Here is a 25032-nt window from a genome sequence, read left to right on the forward strand (position 1 = left end):
ATTAATGCTGCTTCATTACGATAGCGGATAGCCGCTAAGGCAATGAAGGGGTTAACGCATAGTAGCATGTTTATTGGGGACAAATGCCCCCAATAAACATAGCAGCAATACACAACATACAGTATAGTAATGGGCAGAATGACTATTATCCACAAAAGGATAATAGTGCAGTTGTCCATTTACAATACTTACACAACAATAAAGACTTTAAATACATATAGCACTCACCCATGTCCCACTGCCACGATGAAGGCCATCCTCATCTTCATCCTGCCCATGCCCCATCCGCTTCTGCAAAACAAACACAAGAATTACAACATCCAAATTAATGTCCCCTAACCCCTTAATCACCATAGCGGTTATTAACCGCTACAGTTATTAAGGGGTTAAGCCACCATCACCCACATACCCTCCCCCACAAAGCCCCCCAACCACCCTCACCCAATACCCACAGGGGAGTCCTACCAAATACCCTTGGGCCTAATACCCCCTCCCCCAGCACATACAGTACAATAATGTGCCAAATAACTATTATCCACATAGGGATAATACATTATTTGGCCATTATTAAACACATTCAATAACGTTAAAATGTAAATAAAATTGTACTAACCTCATCAATAAGAAGTCTCCGTCGCCAGCATCATCCTTGGGGTCCGTTGCCAACATTAGAAATAGCCACAACATTTCAATATCATTAACATAACACTGAACCCCTTAATCACCTTATCGGGTACTAACCTGAAAGGTAATTAAGGGGTGAAGCCATCCTGCAATGCCTACAACAGTTATGCATAACATCTTCAGTGAAATAAAAACCAATTGCCTAACCAAATTCCATTTAATCATTCAATCTGTAGGCTCACATGCCTCATAAAACATTGCATTTACAGTGTATACATGTAGCATAACATGTAAACTGCATGTACACGCTGCAAATCAATGTTAACAATACAATAATGCCACTCAAATCGCCATACATCACAAGAAGTATATTATTTAATACAATAAACTCACCATCAATGAATTACCACACAGCAATTACATCCCTAAACAATTAAAATACCATCCATACCAATTACACAATGAACTAAAGCTATCCTAACAGAGAACCACTTCAAAACATAGAAAAAAGTACACCAACAAATACAATATACTAAAGCAAGGCTTTCCATATCCTATTGTACGGCCTGGAAGCCCAAAACTTACATCTGTCTAAAAATAAAATACATTTAGCACACATCAATGCATAGCCACAATGATTAACAATACAGAATTAGAAGCTTTAACAACACTATCATTTCTTACCCTGTATATATATCTGTACACATACATACAGACATACATACAGTGGGAAGAAATGATATGCATTATAAAAAATGAAAACATGAAAAAGCAACACAAAAAACAGTTACATTAAGTACATTTCTTTATTTAACTTACCATTACTTGCCCCCACCGACTCCCGTTGATCAGCTTACTCACGAACCAATCCACGACACCATCCACGACACCATCCAGGAACAAATCCACGACACCATCCAGGAACAAATCCACGACACCATCCAGGAACAAATCCAAGAACAAGTGCAGGAACCAATCCAGGAAGCAAGCCACGAAGAAATCCAAGAAACAATCCACGACACGATCCAGGAACAGGAACCCATAAAAGAAAAGAAAAAAACAAATTAAACATTAAAATAATAAAACATGACAATCAAGGGTTGTACTAGTTTTATTCTTAGTGAATCTGTATTACAATACCTTGTTCCGGGGTCTTCTTGACATCTGGTGCCACGCCCTGGTCTTCAATCTTCAGGAGGAGGTCCGTCCTCCTCGGCATCTGCCTTCAAAATGAGACGACATAGGCTTTTATAGGCCTATGACGTCACATTTGTCGTCATATGGTTCCCACGGCCCTGATTGGGCCGTGAAAACCATGTGTTTTGGCCGATGTAAAAAAATTGATGACGTCACTTAAAGGCAATGCCAGCACAGCCAATCAGAATGGCTTTGCTGCTATTGCCTTTAAGAAAACGTCATGAAATGACACATGGCCGGACTCACATGGTAAGCCAGCCAATCAGAGCGTGGGAACTCCATCCCTACTCTGATTGGTTCAAGTACCATGTGAGTCCGGCCATGTGTCATTTCATGACGTTTTCTTAAAGGCAATAGCAGCAAAGCCATTCTGATTGGCTGTGCTGGCATTGCCTTTAAGTGACGTCATCAATTTTTTTACATCGGCCAAAACACATGGTTTTCACGGCCCAATCAGGGCCGTGGGAACCATATGACGACAAATGTGACGTCATAGGCCTATAAAAGCCTATGTCGTCTCATTTTGAAGGCAGATGCCGAGGAGGACGGACCTCCTCCTGAAGATTGAAGACCAGGGCGTGGCACCGGACGTCAAGAAGACCCCGGAACAAGGTATTGTAATACAGATTCACTAAGAATAAAACTAGTACAACCCTTGATTGTCATGTTTTATTATTTTAATGTTTAATTTGTTTTTTTCTTTTCTTTTATGGGTTCCTGTTCCTGGATCGTGTCGTGGATTGTTTCTTGGATTTCTTCGTGGCTTGCTTCCTGGATTGGTTCCTGCACTTGTTCTTGGATTGGTTCCTGGATGGTGTCGTGGATTTGTTCCTGGATGGTGTCGTGGATTTGTTCCTGGATGGTGTCGTGGATTTGTTCCTGGATGGTGTCGTGGATGGTGTCGTGGATTGGTTCGTGAGTAAGCTGATCAACGGGAGTCGGTGGGGGCAAGTAATGGTAAGTTAAATAAAGAAATGTACTTAATGTAACTGTTTTTTGTGTTGCTTTTTCATGTTTTCATTTTTTATAATGCATATCATTTCTTCCCACTGTATGTATGTCTGTATGTATGTGTACAGATATATATACAGGGTAAGAAATGATAGTGTTGTTAAAGCTTCTAATTCTGTATTGTTAATCATTGTGGCTATGCATTGATGTGTGCTAAATGTATTTTATTTTTAGACAGATGTAAGTTTTGGGCTTCCAGGCCGTACAATAGGATATGGAAAGCCTTGCTTTAGTATATTGTATTTGTTGGTGTACTTTTTTCTATGTTTTGAAGTGGTTCTCTGTTAGGATAGCTTTAGTTCATTGTGTAATTGGTATGGATGGTATTTTAATTGTTTAGGGATGTAATTGCTGTGTGGTAATTCATTGATGGTGAGTTTATTGTATTAAATAATATACTTCTTGTGATGTATGGCGATTTGAGTGGCATTATTGTATTGTTAACATTGATTTGCAGCGTGTACATGCAGTTTACATGTTATGCTACATGTATACACTGTAAATGCAATGTTTTATGAGGCATGTGAGCCTACAGATTGAATGATTAAATGGAATTTGGTTAGGCAATTGGTTTTTATTTCACTGAAGATGTTATGCATAACTGTTGTAGGCATTGCAGGATGGCTTCACCCCTTAATTACCTTTCAGGTTAGTACCCGATAAGGTGATTAAGGGGTTCAGTGTTATGTTAATGATATTGAAATGTTGTGGCTATTTCTAATGTTGGCAACGGACCCCAAGGATGATGCTGGCGACGGAGACTTCTTATTGATGAGGTTAGTACAATTTTATTTACATTTTAACGTTATTGAATGTGTTTAATAATGGCCAAATAATGTATTATCCCTATGTGGATAATAGTTATTTGGCACATTATTGTACTGTATGTGCTGGGGGAGGGGGTATTAGGCCCAAGGGTATTTGGTAGGACTCCCCTGTGGGTATTGGGTGAGGGTGGTTGGGGGGCTTTGTGGGGGAGGGTATGTGGGTGATGGTGGCTTAACCCCTTAATAACTGTAGCGGTTAATAACCGCTATGGTGATTAAGGGGTTAGGGGACATTAATTTGGATGTTGTAATTCTTGTGTTTGTTTTGCAGAAGCGGATGGGGCATGGGCAGGATTAAGATGAGGATGGCCTTCATCGTGGCAGTGGGACATGGGTGAGTGCTATATGTATTTAAAGTCTTTATTGTTGTGTATGTATTGTAAATGGACAACTGCACTATTATCCTTTTGTGGATAATAGTCATTGTACCAATTACTATACAGTATGTTAGGGGGGTATAGGTGTTGTTGGGTATATATATATATATATATATATATATATAATATAATTATTTATTTATGTAGTTATTGTGGGGCTGGGGTGTGTATTTTTTTAATATTGTGGCTAGTGGGGGTGGGTGAAAGGGGTATTAGCCCCAACGGTGGTAGTTTAGGGCTTGCGGGTGGGTAGCGGGAGGCCTTAATTCCTTCAGGACCGTAGCGGTATTAACTGCTACGGTCGTGAAGGGGTTAAGTGCCCTCGCAACCCCCCCGCAAGTCCTAAACTCACACCCAGGGCCAAATACCCCCCTCACCCATCCCCGCTACCCACAATAACGCTGGCACGGTGGGTTAACCCCTTCATTGCCTTAGCGGTTAGCCGCTAAGGTAATGAAGTGGCTTTTAAATGCCTTTTTCCTGCCTCGGATGCATGCCGGGGGGCTCCGGTGCGGGTATCAGCTCCGGAGACCCCCGGCATCAATCACAGGCAGGAAAAAGGGCTGATTTTTCCTAAGTGTCGCCCTTGCCGATGCTTCTCCTTCAGCAAGTTGCCAACTTTAGTTGGCGGGCTGGATTGGCCATAAAATCTCCAATCTGGCCTGCCGATCAGCACCAAAAAGCTGATCGGGGCTTACTGAATTCAGGCGGGAAAAAAAAGTCCCGATAAGTGGCTTATCGGCAGCCGGGTGGCGAAAAAAATTTTTTCGCAAGAAAAGTTGCCGATAATTCCCACTTATCGGGGCTTACTGAATCAGGAGGGCAAAAAACGGCTATAAAATGCCGAAAAAGCCTTATCGGGGCTTACTGCATGAGGCCCTATGTTTTCAATACTTTTATTTGCTGCATTAAAGTTTGTAATAAATGCTACATCAATCATCGTGTCATTTATTGTGTGCTTTTTCTTAGTACTGGGGACAAGTAGTGTATCACGGTCCATAAGCCTCACTCTTGTTAGTTCTTTAACCAATAAATCCATATGGTAGCCTCTTTCAGCAAACCTCTGTAATAGTCTGTCTGCTTGCTTATCAAAAGCTTCCATGTTGCTACAGTTTCTTCTTAGTCTCATAAACTGTCCTCCTGGAATATTTCGAATTCAGGAGGGTTTATGATTGCTTGTTGCCATTTATAGGTTGTTAATGTCAACCTCCTTGAAAAAAGTCTCAGTTTCAACTCCACCATTAGATGAAGCTATTAGTCTGAAATTCAAAAAATCTACTATCGTGGAGTCGGTGGTGTGTGTAAATTTAAGGTTTTAATTGTTGTTATTTATATAACCAATGAACTCATTGACAGACTCCACATCCCTGTTCCAGACACATAGAACGTCATCTATATAACGATGCCATGCTATAATATTCTCCCTAAAGGGTTTGTTACTCCAAATAACCAGATTCTCCCATTCTCCCACGTACAGGTTTGCGAAACTGGGGGCAAAAATGTGTCCCCATTGCTGTTCTGCAAACCTGCACGTTGAAATGTGGGAGAAACGTGAAATAATTGTGTTTCAAGATGAAATTGATTGACTGGAGGATGAAATCTCTATTTAGAGCATGTAGTGACTGATCACTCTCAAGGAAGGTGCTCATTATGTCACAGGTCACCCATCTATAAGCATCTTTCCATTCAAGATTGCAACACAAATTCAAAACAGCGTAGAATCTTTGAGATATGACGATAATTTACCAACCATTGATAGAAGAAAGAAATCAACGTATTGAGACAGATTTACAGTTAAAGATTGTATTCCCGATATGATAGGTCTTCCTGGGGGTCAATGCTTGCTTTATGCATTTTTGGTACGTGGTAAAATATTGGTATTCTCGGACTATCTGAATAAAGAAAAGCAAATTCAGCAGGTGAAATGACTGACTTAGATTGTACATCATCCAATAGTAATTTAAAGAGGATTAGGAAATCTTTTGTGGGATCTTTATCCAATTTTTTATAAAAAGACGCATTTTGTAACAGCCTATGGGCTTCCTTTTCATAGTCACTGCGATTCTGCAGCACTACGCCTCCACCCTTATCCGCTTGCCTTATGATTAGCTCTTTATTTTCTTTCAAAGTTTTTAAGGCAACATTTTCCTTAATACTCAAATTTTGTTTGATATCTCCCATTTTAAAGTCTTTAACTAGTGAATTAAACTCATTATTAATGATGTTAAAAAAGGTATCCAGATGGTGGCCTTTTGAGTGAGGAGGGTAAAACTTTGATTGAGCTCTAAATGGCGTGTGTTTACAGCCACCCTGCACAGGATTAATAATAATAGGCATATCCGCAACGTCAGAGGTAGAATCATTTTGTGATTTGAGGAAATGCCTCTTCAGCGTCATATTTCTACTTAATTTATGCAAATCCCTAAACAACTGAAATGAGTTGGGTCCACATGATTTGGAAAAGGTAAGTCCCTTACCTAACACATTAGTTTGTTCATTAGTCAACACTAGGGAAGAGAGGTTAAAAATCCCCTTATTTATTGGGGTGACCCTTCTTGATAACTCTCTCTTCGTTTGGATTCTGGCCCCCCTCTCTCGTTCCTCGTCGGACTGGGACCTTTTTTCTTTTTGCCCTGGGGAGTGTTTTCTATTGTTTTTGATGAAATATTATTTGTTTCTAAAGGTGGTGCCCATCTGGTTTTTATCATCTCTAAAAAAGAAGGAAATGAATGCTAAGGGGACGTTGGAGTCATCTCTTCTAGCAGTGGGGGGATTACTAGTTTTTTGGGGATGAGTTTTAAATCTATCCTCATTTCTGAAATTTTCAATATAGTTTTTGCCCTTATAGTTAGGGTTACGAGGGTGACCCTCCTGTTTATAGTTGGATTGGTCTCTCCCACGAGATTCATCCCTCCTATAGCCATTGTCACTCTGTCTATAGCTATAATTCTGACCTCCATTTTGATATTTAGAGTCAGTATATTTTCTATTTTTGAAGTGGTAGGACCCCCTTTTTTCCCTTCTGGATGGGACATAAGTATGACTCACAACCCTCCATCTTTCCTCAGTTTTCTCTTACTTTGCCCAATCTCTCTGTCTATTATTCAGATAATCAGACATATCTCTTAAAAAAAATTGTGCTTCAATTTGAGAAGTTCATCTTCCTCATTTTCTAATTTAGCTTTCAATTCATGTTCAATTTCTGAACAATCATTATCGATTACTAATGGCTCAAGAATATTTATAGTTTTATCAATTTCTTTTTCAAGAGCTTTTAAGGCACTATTCCTTTCATAAAAGATTAATCTCATAAGTTCTGTTGAACACTCGTCCAATATTCTGTTCCATTCTTTCATAAAATGGTTATTATCTTTACCGAAAGTAGGGCTTTTGAGTATCCGAAGACCTCTAGGTACTCGTTTATATTCTATATAACTCTGCAGAGTTCTCTTTTCGAGCCAAAATCTATTTTCGGTAAGAAATAATTTCTCAAGAGCCTAAAAGTGATCTTTAGCAGAAATATCTACATCGCCTCTAATCGGGACTTCTACATTGTCCTCAGCAAACAAAAGGTTCAAATTCTTCTCTCTAAGGACTTGAATGAAGAAATTGATGTGTGGGCCCTCTATTAAGCTGTGCACACCTCCCCTATGTGTTATATTTTGCCCAACTAGTATCCGTTTTTTATCATGATTTTCTGTCATTTCAGATTTACTTTGCGACTTTTTTAGGTTCCATTTTGGTTTTATTTTGTATTTTTATTGTATTTGTATAAATCATATGCATGAATTTATTAATTTGTTTATTTCTTTCCTCGTTTATGAACTTTTTACCTAATTAATGTTTACTGTATGCTTCACCTGATGTATTTTCCACTGATGCTCATTCTATTTGGATGTTCACGCCTCTTGTGCCAGCCAATGTGGGAGCCTCGCGGGGTATTTAACATCCTCTGAATCATTTAGTTACTATCCCTGAAGAAGTAGCATTGCCGCAACGAAACGCATAGGACTGTCACTTTTCTACAATTTTCCCCCTGGTGAACTCGGTGTATACCTGTATCGAGTCTGACGCTCTGTGTACGCGACGCCCCGTCGAGGAGCTTGCGCGAGTAACAGTGACGTCATTGACCTGTCTACTAGATGCACAGTTTCTACTTGGATTTCTCATTGCTCTGTGTTACACGGGTAACCCGTCTATATGGACATTTAGAACCAGTCACCGCTGGATGCGACCTACACACTTGAAGGACTTCTTATCCCCTGTTCCTCGGTATACATCTGACTGGAACGAAATATCATCTTGATAGAAGGGACGCCAGCTCCGAGACGGATCCTTTGTGCCACTAGTGAGAAAGGCTACCGCCACTGACGAGCCATGACGATTCCCTTACCATCGCTATGAGATGACTCCCTGTTGTGTACTTACCTGCTGACTGGTAACCTCTCTGTTTATCACAGCCAATGCTTTTATTCATTCTATCTGATGTACGCAGATTACTTACCTTTTTACTGATAAACCACATTTTTATGTACTTCACTGTGCGTTTTTGCGCTGTTTTCTTGTGTTTTTGTTTCCTAGTGCAGAGGGTGTGAGCCACTCTATTGATACGGCTGCAGACGCTATCCAATTCACCTATTACGGTTGTGTATACATTATACATTTATTATTTTTATGTTTTGGGTAAATGGGTAAGCACTCCATATTCTAGTCACTGACTGTGTTCCTATACAGTTAAGTTTTATTAGCTGCACTTAACAATTTTTTTCTGTTCCCTATGCTAAATGCATTCAAATGTGCTCTGAAATATTCCCTGAAGGGGTATACTTTCCTGGTATAATTACTAGTCTCAAGCAAATATTTCCTATTTGCATTTTTCAATTAATTATGGAGTTAAAATAGTATAAATGTAAGGGCTAAGTTCTATATGTTTGGGACAACAAAGTGTATAAGAGAGCCAATTAGGAAACATAAAGGGTGATTGGATGTGCTGTGAGGGGAAACAATATGGAGTGTGACTGACTCACTGACTAACTAATAACTAACTGTCTCACTACTGTAATCCTGCATTTCACTCTAGCAAAGCATTATTTAATATACTGTATATCCTATTGGAGGTAGGTTAATATCTAAATTGACCACAAATTAGCATTACCAACAGTAGTTTTTCAGAGGTACAAATTACATTGTTATTAAAAGAAGGAAGAAAGGGGGGGACTTCCGGTGATGTCACCCGGTATGGACGGGTAGAAGAGGAGCTCCATAGACCCGCGCATTAAAAGACGCAAAAACCCACATTTTTCCCCAAAATTGCCAGGTAACACTTACACCCCCGGATAGCTAAAGAACTAGGCGATGTCAAAAGCCAAAAAAGCGAGCAATCAGGGAGTTGCCAAATACTTTTCTCCGTTGCAACGGGCCAGGGACAGCACGATGGAGCCTCAAGATGGCGGCGGACCGCATGGCGCCACGGCGCTTTCAGGGAAAAAAATCCAGCCAAAAGATCGCACCCCAGCAAGCCCTGATCAACCCATAACCAGGGCATACTTGGAAGAACTCCTGTGGGCTATGGCAACGACGCTCCAATCCTCCTTTCAAACTGAGCTCAGAACCGCAGTGAGCGACATAAGGAGGGAAATCTCAGAGCTGACAGAGAAAACAACTACCCTGGAGAAAAAACTCACCGAGTCTCAACAAAGACAGAGTGAAGCGGAGGAAGAGATAGGCCGTCTAGGAGAAGAGATCACCCTCCTTAAAGAAGGTATGGAGGAGCAAGAAAATCGTGACCGGCGCCAAAACATCCGCGTCCGGAACGTACCGGAGTCGGTCGCACAGGATCAACTCCGACCATACCTCATGGAGCTCTTTAACCTAGTATGCGGGGAGATGGAGGAGAAAGAGCTCAAAATGGATAGGGCTCATCGTGCCCTAGGACCTAAATCAGACGACCCGAGGCGGCGTAGGGACATTATAATAAAGATGCATAAATACACATCAAAAGAAAAAATTATTGCGGCCTGCCGGGACATGGGGGAAATAACCTTTCAAAATGAAACTCTCCAAGTCTATAACGACTTTTCAAAGGCAACGAGAGACCGCAGACGTGAATTAAAACCTTTAACCAATCTACTCCGCGAGAAAGGAATCCAATACAGATGGGGATTCCCTTTCAGACTCACAGTTAACAGGAATGGAAAGTTCCTGTCCATGAAATACCCCGTGGACATGGCCCCCTTCGCAAAAGCATTAGGTCTAACTCCACCTCAAACGTGGATAACGACCAATCCTACCGCTGAAAATACATCAGGAGACCCCCCCCGAACATCGGAGAGAATTGCGGCCCAACACCCTAGAGAAAAATGACAACCGCCGCGGCACTCAGATAAATCCCCCCGGACAGACCCGGAGGGGGAAGAGTGCCCCCACTTACCTTGTTGGTCCGGGGCCGCACTGGAGCGCGGGCTGCGGACCCCCATGGTAATCCGGCGCCAACCTCCACTCCCAATGTGAAGTCACGAGGCGCCTGTTCTCGGGATGGCTCTGAGGAGACTTCGAGGAGGGGGGGCGCCTCTGCTCACCGTTAAAATCATCTTACCAGACCGGAACAGCACCAAGGAGTAAGCCGCCAACTTCTAGGATGAGCTGACACAGAACACCGCCCTCCAAGTTGGTTCACGAGTCGCCTACTCCCGCGATGACTCCGAAGAGGATCCCGTCCGCCGACGGTAAGACCGGGAAACCAACCGACTCAACCCGGAGCAGTAGGATCGCTGATCTTCTAACTCCGGAGCATAAGAGGAATTTAGATCCCGGTTTTGCCCCCACCAGCCTCAATCTCCGGCTTTTCGGTCCCGCTTTAAATGTGATCTCCCTCCCCCTCCTTTTGCCGGTTTCTCCGGTCCCGTGGAGCGGAGCTCTGGATTGGGGGGGGGGGGGTCGGTGTCGGCATCCAGCCTTTCCGCCAACGATCCATGGACCCTGTTGCCACAGAGGACTCCCCAGTCTGTGGGACTAGGGGCGGCTAGGATACCAGGAAGACGGGCCACCCAGACTGAATCAAAGAACTTAAAATCATAAGTTAATAGTGATGATCCGGAGGTCGTGAGTAGATTAAAATAATATAACTGTTATATCTCAATTAACACCTTGCTTCCCCTCTATCCTTCCCCCCCCCTGTAACCCAGACACGCAATCCCCCCCTCCCCCTTCCCCCCTTCCTCATGCATACCCCCCCCCCTCTTCCACCTCTCCCCCCACATACTCACATGTCCCACGTCCCCCCCCTCCTTTCCCCCCCTCCTCCCCCCCCTCTCCCCCCCCTCTCCCCCCTATTCCCCCACACCCCCCCCCCCATCTCCCCTTCTCTTCCACCCCCCCTCCCCACCCTTACTAGCAAACCCACCTAGCACCCTACTTAAGCACAAAAACAATGGGGGAAACATACTAAGAGGAAACGAATATATTAAATAAAGTTGTATTAATCTTATTTAGTCACAAAACGATTCACAATATATCTTTTGCGCAGAGTTACATAATAGCTGTGTTATACAGAAATGGGAGATGTCTGAAATGTTTGAACTGCAACCAGGCCCACCTCCTACCCCCCCCTCCCCTCTCTCCCTCCCCCCCTCCCCTCCCTATACTCCCTGTGCAGAGTTACATAATAGTTGTGCTATACAGAAATGTGAAATGCTTGAGCCGCACCTAGGCCCCCCCTCCTACCCCTGCTAACAAGCCTACCTAGTACCTCGCCTAAACACAAAGATAAATAAGAGGGAAAACACTAAGGGGAAAACAAACATACGAAAGAAAGTCGAACTTATCTTGTATGGTCACAGAATTGTATAAAATATGTTTTCTGCACAGAGTTGTATAAGAGTTGTGTTACACAAAAATGTGAAGTGAAATGTTTGAAATGTTTTAATTGCACCTAGACCCCCCTCCCCCTCCCCCCTCCCCCCTCCTCCCTCCTCCCCCTCCCCACCCCTCCCCTCCCCCCTCCTCCCCCTCCCCACCCCTCCCCTCCCCCCTCCTCCCCCTCCCCCCTCCTCCCCCCTCCTCCCCCTCCCCCCCCAGGCTATAAAACCAATAATGACAAATCGGAAGCACTAAATTTAAGCCTGCCAGAGCCAGAGGTGAAACTCCTCAAACTAAACTTTAACTATCATTGGAGCTCCTCGAGTATCAAATATTTGGGAGTAAAGATAACGAGGAACTACCAATCCCTATATCAACAAAATTATCCGACTCTGTTCCGGAAAATCAAACAAGATCTAGAGAAATGGGGAGGATATCAGATATCATGGATCGAGAGGATGATATCAGTTAAAATGAACATACTCCCTAGATTATTATATTATTTTCAGACTCTCCCGGTCCACATCCCTGGCTCAGAATTAAAGAACATTCAAAAACTAATCTTCCACTTTATTTGGCAGGGTAAGAAACCCAGAATCACCAGGACAGTTCTTTTGGCATCAAGGGGGAGAGGAGGACTTGGTGTTCCAGACATCACAAAATACTACCAAGCCGCCCAATTGCGACAGGTAGTAGTCTGGAACGCCAACCCAAACCAATACTGTTGGCTAGATATAGAATCATACTACGCCGGGACGCCTTCACTGCCGGCTTGCCTTTGGTCCCTGAGCAGGGAAGACATGCAGAACAGTAAATTTAAGTTAGGCCCAATGAGACACACATGGGAGATTTGGACGAAATGCAAATTTAAATTTAAGCTCACCACACCTCAATCCCAACTCATACCAATTTATAAAAATCCGAAATTCCCCCCTGGCTGTGAGCCTAGACAATGGGACCAATTTAAAACAAAAAATATTAGAGCGGTTGCTGACCTCCTGAGCTTTGAGGAGTTCCTGAGTTATCAACGCCTAAAAACCAAATATGAAATAGCAAGATTGGATGTCTTCAAGTATCTACAAATTCGGCATTTTATTCAAACTTTATCCCCAACGTTGAAATTTCCTCCTCTCACCAGTTTCGAGCGGCTCTGTAGAGAAACAGGCCACCAGAAAGGTCTTATAACACAAATTTACGGTGAATTGGAAAGGGCCATAGAAGCCCCTACACATGACTATATGCTGCATTGGGCAGCAGAATTGGAAATAGTTATAGACCGAGAGGATTGGGAAAGAATTTGGGAAAATGCCTCAGGAACTTCCATATGTACCACAATCAAAGAAAACATATATAAAATACTGTTTCGCTGGTATCTTACCCCAGTTAGAATAAATCAAATTTACCCCCAGGCGTCCGATTTATGCTGGAGAGGTTGCGGTCAGAAGGGGGACATGGCCCATATTTGGTGGACATGTCCGGAAATTCAAAAATATTGGGGAACAATACAAAAATTAATAGAGGAGGTCACAGACCTCAAAATCCCTATTGACCCGTTGACCTACCTGTTGGCCAGGCCCTTAGAAAATTTGGACCGACCAACAAGTAAATTAATCTCCTTCATTCTTACAGCGGCTAGATGTGCGGTGGCGGCTGCCTGGAAGAAGGTGTCTCCCCCCTCAAAACAAACGGTAAAAAATAGGGTGCAAGAGGTGATGAATATGGAGAAACTATCTGCCTTCTTGAAAAGATCCACTGACTCCTTTAACAAAACATGGGATCCGTGGCTATCCCATATGGCACCCCTACGCCACTAATCCACATATGAAAAGTAAAAAAAAAAAAAAAAAAAAGAGAGAGAGAAAGGAAAACCAGGTCAGGGGCACCAATGAAAATAGACTGAGGACACGGGAAGCAATGGGTATCCCCCCACCCCTCCCCCCCCCCACCCACCCTCCCCTTCCTATTCCCACTCTTACTCTCTGTTTCCATACTCGCGCTCCCCACATAGCCCCTGGAGGGTCAGGGGAGCGGTGAGCTTTCCTCTTTTATTTCCGGTTTCTCTAACCAACAAAAGGAGAAAATCTGTATTAGGCTGTATTATCGTTTGTTTCTTGCATACTGTGAATTATCTAAATGCCTAATAAAAAAATTTGGGAAAAAAAAAAAAAGAAGGAAGAAAAATATTTTTGGAGAAATGCCAAAACATGGAAAGGGGATTGGCCCATTTCTAGTTGACAGTTGACACATTTTCTTTAAGAAGTTGCCCAGTTGGTTATTTAGTCAGTCATATTCCCCATTGCGTTCTAGGAGAGAATTAAGTGACATACTGGATAATTCAGTGCCGTCCTTTGCACATCATCACCCAGAGTCTATATTAGTACTTAAATAAACAAGACTTGACTGTGGGGTAAGTAGACTTTGGGAACGTGTGCAAAATATTTGAATGCATTAATTAGTTTATTTTCTCTGCTTCCACAGAGGAAAAAAATTATTATGTCCTAATTCTCAACGTCAAGAAAGCCCAGAAGACCGTAGCATGAACCAATGATTGGATCAGCATGTAAAGAATGAGCACCTGTGCTAAAATTTTAGTGCTGCAGCTGCATCGTGACTCATTTGGGCATCATGAAATTACATGAAATACAGTTCTTAATTGTCTCCCTAACTGTTATTCAGGCATTTTATTGATTTTTATGATACTGTGCAAGACAAAAAAATATTACTACGTCTTTTAGAAGCACATTTGTTCCACATTATGCATATGATCTTTAATTATTTTCAGGGTTTTACACCTTAGAGATGCTGCAACTACTGTACATTTCGCAAAAATGCATATGTAAATTATTTCCATCAACTGTATAAACAAATACTGCTAAACTACCGTATTGGCCCGAATATAGTACGGCTTCGTACATAATACGACCCTAAAGTTTTGAAGGTGTTCTACATGAAAATTAAAGGTATTAGGTTGTGCATATAATACGAGTACAGTTTTTGGAAGGACATTTTTAGGGAAAAAACAGCACTATATTCAGGCCAATACGGTAATTCAGTATCATCATACTTTTTTCTACCATGTGTAGCTCAGTGACAATGTCACTGCCTACTATATGAATCTGTGCCCAAGCTCTATGGGACAGGAACTTATTGTAGTTGCCAAAAAATGGGTACATTGTCAGTGCTACTTAAGAAAAGAAGTTCACTGGTATTATAATACAGTTATAGCACTACACACTTTTAGCTAGTATCATGGCTAGTATTGATTTTATTGGCGATACATACAAGAAAAACCCGCACAGCTTATGCTAACCACAGTGAGTTGCTGACTGGATGGAGACTGATTATATCATATGGGAGAAAGAAAAGGACCCAGTCTTCCAGCACTCAGTCACAACAAATGTAGAATTGTAAATTTAAAATACTTTATTAATAACCAAGAATAAAAAATAGGGTGTTAAAACGTAATTAAACGGTGTATTACAACAGCACTTGACTGTATCCTTCATAACCCATCCGAGGTTAGGTGGGTAGATATAGTAATAAGATCCCTTATAGATATTCGTGATCAAGGCGCTATATGTTATAGCTTCCTAAAAGGTATAGGAAATGGGTCTATGGGAGCTCACTAAGAGGGTAATCTCAGTATTAGTGTGTCAGTGCATGTATTACGCACTCAGATGATATACTAATAATGTAAATGTTCTATGGCATAGTAAGCGAAAGGTCAGACCATATCTGCCCCTGCTTGAAATAGCACTGCTTGCTTGATAATCTCTCTAGCGTTGATGGTGCTAGGTCTATGGTGGAATCATATTGTGCCCACAAGTGAAATAAAACGCAGGCTAATAAGCAAACAAAAGGTAAGGTATATGTTAGTTGGCATAAATCAGGTGTGTGATATATATTCCAGAGACACCTATACTGCAGAGAAATGATTGATGTAAACCACCATATGTACTACTGATAATGTCGTGGAGTTTATGGGTGTGCTCTTAATCCACAGAGCTCACCTATATTAACAGTAAGGTATAGGTGCATCAATCTTAGGCTTTTTAGTGCAATGTGATTTCCAGTCGTACTTTAACCATTCTGTTTGAATCCACAGAAAAACACCTTGCACACACTCATGGTCACTGTTGCCAGGGCTGAGTGATGTGGTGCATTTGAGGAGGCGGCTAATATTAAAGCAACCTCCACTGTGTTTATGGTGGCTATAGCTGGTGTCAACACAGGTTGATGACGCTATTAAATACACATAGCAGCTGTTAACTGCTCAAAAGCTAGTCTGCCAATATTCGGTGAGTACACTGACAAAATGCCAACAGTGTCAGCTGATGAGTAAAACGGGTATATATGGGGTTAATGATGGGATGGAATCACTGTAATATCACCCCACCCTCCTTTCCCTTAGTCACAGATGTATACCTAATACCAGTTTGTAGGGGGGGGCGGTCTACCTGTGAGTCGCATGGTCCCCTATATCAGCGCTGATCTTGGTTATATCAGCGCTGATATGCTCGAGGACCTGCCTATCTGTAAGTGAGTGAATAGACCCCTTGAGGTAATAGGATCCCGCGGTACAGTAACACAGCGCGATCCTAGGTGAACATACACGCCGGAGGAAACCGCAAGTCTAGCAACGCGGATCAATATCCATCAGCTGTTGTGTTTGAATCAACCGGCTTCCCGCGTGTGCAGGAGAGAAAATGCCGACGCGCGCGTCTCACTTACAGATAGGCAGGTCCTCGAGCATATCAGCGCTGATATAACCAAGATCAGCGCTGATATAGGGGACCATGCGACTCACAGGTAGACCGGCCCCCCCTACAAACTGGTATTAGGTATACATCTGAGACTAAGGGAAAGGGGGGTGGGGTGATCTTACAGTTTGAAGTTTGCTGCTGTCCCACAACCAGATGTTTGAATAATAAAGGATTTTTATTGCAAGACCTGCTCTTTCATCTTTGCTGTGCGCTGCACACCCTGGCCTTTGGAACGTTTTACCATACAGCTGCACGCTTTGGAAGGGAGACCCTGGGAAGGACAATACGTGAGTACATTACCTGGGGCTAACCCAATGAGGAAGGGGGGGTGTCTTTGGACAACCAACCCCAACCTTCAGGGTATCCTATGCCCACCTAAGGTTTAGTAATGTTTATATTATTATATACCCAGTTTATGCTCCCTTCCATTATACACAGTCCTAGCACTTTTAGAGCACCATTCACAAACAAACTACGTTGTCATTTCAGGTACAAGTGCAATTGCTGCAGGAGTAGCCACCACATGTCAAAGGGCATTAAGAAGGGCAATGGTGGATTCAAGAAAGAAGCAAGTGGAGGAGCTGGGGCAGTGAGCACACCAGTCTACATCGATGAGATGGCACTGGGGCTCCAACGCTACCCTGACAAGTAGGTGATGGAACTGCTAGAGACTACTTCAGAAGTGGTTTCTACATTTGTTTGAGGTAAGTGGAGGTTCTCCTCTATAGAAGGAATTTGAAATCTCTAGAGATGAATGTGGTGACAGCGCGAGAAAAATAGAGAAAGAGGTGTGGTCAGGCAGAATGATGGGCATGTTTTCTTCTCCCCCATTATCGGGGTTTAGAGTTTCCGCCATGGGAGTGGAGGCTGTGACAAGAAGCCATACAGGAGTGATGGATCTGGTGGGGGCTTCTGTAGCTCCGGGTAGGTAGTCAGCTTACGCTTGGACTTAAGAAGAATGGTGGGCCTGATTAAGTAAAGATTTGGAAGAGTGGACGACAGATGGCTGAAGGATGGAGGCAACCACGGATATAGAAAATGGTGACCATATACAAAGTGGATAGGGCCATGTTTTTGGCTGTGATGCGGGAAGAAATAGTAGGAAAACACATGACGCGTTTTTTTTCCTTCTAATTGTGAAGCCCAGTTTTTTAGTTTACAGTAGTTTGTGCCTGGTCTTCTTCAGGCTTTGCACATTTATTTATTTATAAAATGTTTTACCAGGAAGTAATACATTGAGAGTTACCTCTCATTTTCAAGTATGTCTTGGGCACAGAGTTATGATGACAAATAATACATGGTTACAAATACATAGTTACAATGAGTGAAAGGGTATACATTATATACAAGACATTGCATGCACAGTTAAAGATAATATATATTATAGGCGTATGTAACAGTTACAGACCAGATTAAAATGTGAGACAGCTTTAGTTTTGAAAGCACTTAGACGGGTTGTGGCTGTGAGAGTCTCTGGTAGATTGTTCCAGTATTGGGGTGCACGGTAAGAGAAGGAGGAGCGGCCATATATTTTGCTGAACCTTGGGACCATGAACAGTCTTTTGGAGTCAGATCTCAGATGATAAGTGCTGCATGTAGTGTGGGTGAGGAGCTTGTTCAGGTAGACGGTAGTTTACCCAGAAATTATTTGAAGGCAAGACAGAAGAGATGAACTTTGCGCCTAGACTCAAGTGATGACTGTGACAGAGTGAAGTCAACTCCTATCAGTTACGCCTGGGAGACATATGTATGAGTGCTTCATCCAGCACTCATAGGGGTTAACTTAGGTAGTCAGGAAGTAAGCTGACACCTGAGAGCCAGAAAGGTAGAAAAGGATCTTGTTACCAGCAGTAGCTGCCTATTTCAGACAAGAGCACATGGATAGATGTGCTGCTAGCCAGAAGGATACAACACTACTTACTGCAGCTAAAGTAAGATTTGTTTCATTTGTTTTCATGACTGCTTAAAAGACTCTGAAGGTTTGGTTATGGTTTAGCCAGCCAGCCTGCTAGATAGGTCTGCTGTGTTAGTCAGTTTTTCTCCCATCATGGAGCAGGATTTATTTTGTTAAAAGGGACAGTGTACCCGCATGTTATGTTACTGTGGAGAAATAAAGCCATTGAACATTTTTCATTATCCTGAAACTACACGTGTGGACTGTTCCCTGACCTCGGCTACAGGCCGTCCTGCCACAATGACAAATCTAGTTCTTTGAGCATTTCATAGTGATGGGTGTTCTACAGTAGTTGCATTGGAGAACAAAACAGCATATTGAATTGTAGAGGATATCAAGTTTGCTATGATGGGTGAGGGGTGCCGAGCCGTATACTATGTCCCCATAGTCGATAATTGGCATTAGATCTGCTGCGCGATACGCTTTTTGACCAGCAGACTTAGGAAGGATTTGTTCCTATAAAATTACACCTAGTTTGGTATAGGTTTTGGATGTCAGGGTATCAATGTGCATCCCAAATGTTAAATGGGAGTCGTACCATACTGTATGCCCAAGTATTTATGTGACGATAGCTTCCACAGGCTTATTAATATTACACAAAAATAATTGGGTTTGAACTGAACGAGGCTTAAGATATAATAAATTGTATTTATTCCTTAGAATAAAGGTGAACACAACAGATAATACAGTAACAAACAAGAAGTACACTTACTTAAGGGTTGGGGAATGAGAAGTATGATGTAGCATTTCTTTCAGCAGTGAGGAAATCATTCAGGTGATATCAGGTAACCATATCAGCAAACGAAGACAAAGGATATATGGGTGGACAGCAGTTTATAAACCATTCTCCTTCTATTCTTAACCTTAAGCACAGGAGATTGGTTTACAATTACCTCCAGCCACTCACTAACGTGGGAAAGCATTCTGACCCATGCCCCCCTGCTAGTTGGCACATGTGCAGTAGAACTCTGGGGGTCTCATTTCTGAAGCCCCACATTTACGTCAGGAATGCCAGAAAGTCTACCATTTGGAGTTCTGGCAGGAAAACCTTTGTTGAAAGGTGTTAACTGGAACACTTAAGACCTGCCCTGGTTTGGGCTTCGGATAAACAGTGAGGGTGATAAAACTCTTTGAACAGCACTTAAATCCTAGACATAGCGGCGTCCCCAGGGCCATCTGCTACCTTATGGCCCAAAAGAATTTCCTTTTGAACTTATCCCTACCTTAGGATACACTATTAAGCATAAAACATAAACGTATTAAAATATCCGGTTCCGTTAGGTTTAGCAGGTCCAAACTTCCCAGTTCGCATTGCCAGAACTGGGACACCATATGGTCAAAAAAGCGACTTGCTACGACCTAAGAAACCGGAGTTACACAATGCACATTAAATCATTTTAATACAAAAATCTCCATTGAAAAAGAAATCTCAGCTTTTCACTAAATCCCCATTGAAAACAACGGGCAGCTCCGCCATAGACTTTCAATGGTAAATCGCCGCCATTGAAGTCAATGGGGGTTTTCTGCCATTGAAGTCTATGGGAAAAGTCCCGATTTTCAAGGGGGTCCATACTCCGTCGGGTTGGTCCAAGCGGGTCAAGGATGGTTCTACAGCGATGCCGGAGCAGTGGCTACAGATACCCCAAACCCTGATCCGCTGAACCCTCCGGAACCGGAGATATGGATTCCTAAAATTCAGCATTTCTCACTTAGTCATTTTTCTGAGCCGTTTCTGCCGCCGCCGACAAAGCCTATGGCGCGACCCGCTCTATCTGGTTCGACCCTTATCGGGGGTCCAGGATTCGGGGACCCGGTGGTGGTCGAGTGGGGGGACCCTTAGGAACTAGGGGCAAAAAGAATTTTATCCCTAGGTGCCCTAGAACAGTTTATTTCCCCGCTAATTGACGTTGAACTTGACCCAGTGATTTTAGCTCTTTTGAAGGACATTGTATCCGCTTTGCGGTTTGCGGTCTGGACGGCAGCCAACTAGGTTACCTCGAGGCATCTCCATTGAAGTCAATGAGCCCATTGACTTTCAATGGGAAACCGCCGCTCTCCCTCTCGGACGCCACCTGCTGGTCACTACAGGAAACAGGACGAAAACAGCACCAATTCCTATTGAAATGCATTGAGCCCTAATGGCGGCCAATGGGGACCTGCAAAATGGTGCCTGAAAAGGCGGGAAAACTACACAAAGAGCTATAATCATTAAAGAATTATTAACCCTTGTGCTCCAGGATGGATTCTAGTGTGTGTGTGATGCAAACACTGAGTAACCAGACATTACAATGGAACAGGGGAAAATACATTTACATGTCATAACAAGGGTTACATCACATTTCTGGACCTCAGCCCAGTTAACCCCTTGTCTCCCTGGTGCGGTCAGGGGTGGCCAAATGGGGTGCAACCCCTTTAATACCGGGCCACCCCCTCTCTCCCTCTACAATTTAAAACTAGGAATAGGAGTTAGGGTGGTATTAGCGTTGGTTCTGATCTGGAGCTCAGTCATTGGAAGCTTTAAAAATGTAGCCTTGGTCCCAAATACCATTGTTACAGTCTTCTCAGTGTTTAAAAACAGTTTATTTTGGGAGATCCAATTTTCAAGTCCCAAAAAGTCAGATTGAAGTATGTGTTCAAGGTCGGAGAGGCTAGGGCTCTGTGCAGGGTGGTGCCCATTCCTTTTTGATATGAGGATTGGACTGTGGTGTCGCGTTTTCAATTTGTTAGGGTTCTGAAGAGATGTGCTAAGCTACCAGGTTTTGGGGACTTGATAATTAAGTCCCACTCTCTCAGAATTGGGGCAGCATCTGAAGCTGTGAGGTTGGGCCTAGGAAAGGTAGCTATTAAAGAGTTAGACAGGTAATCATCTGGACATTTTAAGGGTTATGTTAGACCCTGTGCAAACTGTTAAAAGAATTAAGTGGTTGATTTTGTTATTTGGGTTTTTGTTCAGTTCAAGACCTGCTGGAAGTCTGGCTGTGCGGGGACTCATATGTTCACTGGGCAGGGAAGCAAGCTGAGTGTAGGCCAGGAGGAAGGCAATTGGGGATAAGGGCAGACTGTCATGCTGTGCTCACCACAAACAAGGCAAGACCACGGTGATGAGTTGGGAATGGATATTACACCACCCACAGCCAAGGGGGTGCGTCTGGAGTGTAGAGTAAGTCGGAATAGCTGGGTCGGGATTGGAGAGGCACGGGTCATTGTTATACTTGCCGGGGTCAGAGAAGGAGAGGTACGGAACATCGCAGGTACTATTAGCCAGGTTCCAGGATTTGGAGAGAGTAGAGTCGTCATGATCCATTTGCCGAGGTCAGGGTAGGAGAGAGCAGAATGGTCATTTGTCCGGATGCCGAGGTCAGGTTTAGGGAAGAGCGAATGGTCGTGGAAATCCGGGTCGGTACACAGGAATAAGCATCAAGGCAAGACAGGACAAGACTGTGCAGGCAGAGAAGAGGTGAGTTCAACGCAACTAGAACTATGCTCAGCCAAAGTGCTAGTGGCACAGTTGAGCATATGTAGGTGAGAGCGTCCAATAGGAGAACTGCAGTGTGTAGGTGTGTGCAAATTCAAGGTAAAGGAAGCGGTGCAACTCCCACGCAGGTAAAAATCACAGACCAGGGTAAGGACACTTAAGTGAAGCTTTAATGACACCCCACAGCCCCCAAAACCCACTCCGGTGCGTTTTGCATGTACACCGTGCTTTGTCAAAGAGAACAAAGCGCGGTGTACGTGCGAAACGCGTCAGAGTGGGTTTTGGGGGCTGTGGGTGTCATTAAAGCTTCACTTGAGTGTCCTTACCCTGGTCTGTGATTTTTACCTGCGTGGGAGTTGCACCGCTTCCTTTACCTTGAATTCCTTCCGACTCAATCAGCAGGAGCACACCGTATCAGCTACAAGTCCTGCTACCACAACAGTGAGTACTATTTATTTCATGATCCCTGTCCCATATAAGATGTACCTCACATTGGAGGCTATTGGGGGGACCGTTGTACCACTGCATTTAATCAGTGTATTATCCACATGGACGGCTGTTCAGCAAGCAGTTTCAATACACTATGACTTTGGTTACTAATGAGAAGCGCCACTAGGGGGTGTGAGACTCCCATTTCTCTGCAGAGGTGTGTGCAAAGCAAGGCTGCAATAGGAGGCAGGGTAGCAAGGCTCAGGTGAACTCCCTGGGATGTAGCCTGTGTGTATTGCACGCGCGTCCATGCGCGTGCCTGTGCGCACCTGAGTTGCACGTGCCCCCCTTCCTCATGAAGGACTGGCTCTAAGGAGCTGGAGCAGATGCTCATGCGCCTGAATCGCGATGACCACCAGAGTGATCGGCAGGATCCGCAGAGGCAGGAGCAGGCATCGGGAGAGTGCCAACCACTGTGGGGAGCGCATCGAGGGTGGCGTGGCTCCCCGAACCTTACACAAACTTGGCCAGGATGTTGTGGGTTGGTAATAGGGGCATGTATTGGGGCCAAAATGCTTCCCGAGTTATTACATAGGGAGACGGGTAGGGCCCTTCCTGTTATAATGTTGCTGCATGTAGGGGGGGACAATTTGGCATTGGTCCAAACATTAAGCGTGATGAAGAACATGCAGTGGGACATAGCGCAATTAGTGTTGGGATTTGGTTTGGTTGGAGATGTTTCCTAGGTTGCATTGGCATGGGGCTAGAAATGATGCAGTGGTAGACAGATTGAGGAAGAAAGTGAAAAAGGTGATGGCAGCATTTGTGCTGGAGTTAGGGAGAATTGCAGTAAGGATCTGGATGTGGATCTTGAAGGAGGGTAGAAGTGCCTGTTTAGGGAAGAGGAAGTTCACCTATCTAATATAGGGAATGATATCCTGATTTTAGTGCAGCAAGGCGCCCTGGAAAAGGCAGTGAGAGTGGTGGTGACTCGCAATGCCAGTTGAAGGCTCGTTGAATGATTTTGCTGCTGCTGGGAGTAATGTTTACTCTGGGAGGGGGACTCATTCAGTATACAGTCTCAGACTTCGTGAATGTTTAGTTGGGGAAGAAGGTACAGTACCATTCTAGACTTAATCGGCTGAAATGGTAGGGACCTTCCATATGGAATTTGGGGAAAGCGGTTCCGTTCTTGGCTTGCGCTGCCGGAATGATGGTGACCATCCTTATGGGAGCTCTGTGACATTTGGCCAAAGGTGTTGAATGGCTTAGATGAGCATGAGCTGAGAGTATCCCTCGCGCTCTGGCAGATGAGACGGATGTGGGTGAACAAATCTTGCTTGGTCCCTAGCTGGTAATAAATATTATATTTATCATGTTATAAATAAAGCTGTGGCCGTTATTTTCTCCCAAGAAGTTGTATGGTGCGTTTATTGGAAATGGGAGAGGGGTCCGGCTTGAGGCATGGGAAAGTAATCGTAACCTAACGTAAACAGTGCAAAACTTGGAGCAAAGACATTGCTTCAATTTTGCTCCAATTGTTCCTTGATACAATATATCACCCCCATAGTTTGGTGTCTGAAGCACTGCAAAATAAAATGATTTAACTACATGTAAATTTAAAATGTATCAAACACTGAAATTAAACAGGTGCAGTGTTCATAGGGCACTATTGCATATACAGTACTTCAAAGATGCTTGAGATGTTTGTTTCACCCCAAACAGTGATAAACCATCCTATTTTCCTAATTCAAGGGTAAATAAATACCAGAATCCGCAGCAAAAAAATTAAATGTATGGATTTTGGCCAAATATAAAATCACTACTGAAATGAGCTTGATTCACAAAAGTAACTATTCATCCTATTCTAACTTAGCGTTAAAATTTCAAATAGTGTTTTTCGGGTAAATTATTGTTTTTTTCTTTCGGAAATCTATATGGTGAACGTAAGTGGAAACCCTGGACTAACTGGGGAAAAAAATCCAACCTCATAAAATTAACCCCTTAAAGGCCATAGTGGTCATGATGGCATGTATAATGCATGCCTTGCTGCTACTATGGTAACAAGGAAAGCGTAGGTAGCCTCATTGGCACCAAATCTTTAATGATAAAACAAAACCACTTACTCTATACATGGGTAGGTGGTTAGACCCCCAGACGGAGGGAAGTGAGGGTGGCCCCCTTTTTTTCGATAGTGGTTAATAAGACAATGCCATGCAATTCTTTAAGTCTCTTTGGTATTGTATGGGGGTAGGTAGTATAGTGTTGTGAATATATTCACCTTTTTGTAGCAATGGGTTTCCCTGACTAGCTAGCCACTTGGGCTAGTAAGGTTTATTACTATGTACAGGTTTATACATATGTACTGTACGTTTTGAGTTTGCCACTTTATTATAAGGTGTTTATGTTATGTTAACCTATTCAGTGTCTGAAGGCCTTCATTTGCAATGCACTGGGAGCCTCAGGCATCAAATGGGTTAAATCATTTTCTGCCATAGGGTTATGTAAGAAATCCTAT

This window comes from Ascaphus truei, chromosome 4, assembly GCF_040206685.1.
Source record: "Ascaphus truei isolate aAscTru1 chromosome 4, aAscTru1.hap1, whole genome shotgun sequence".
NCBI classification, from domain to species: domain Eukaryota; kingdom Metazoa; phylum Chordata; class Amphibia; order Anura; family Ascaphidae; genus Ascaphus; species Ascaphus truei.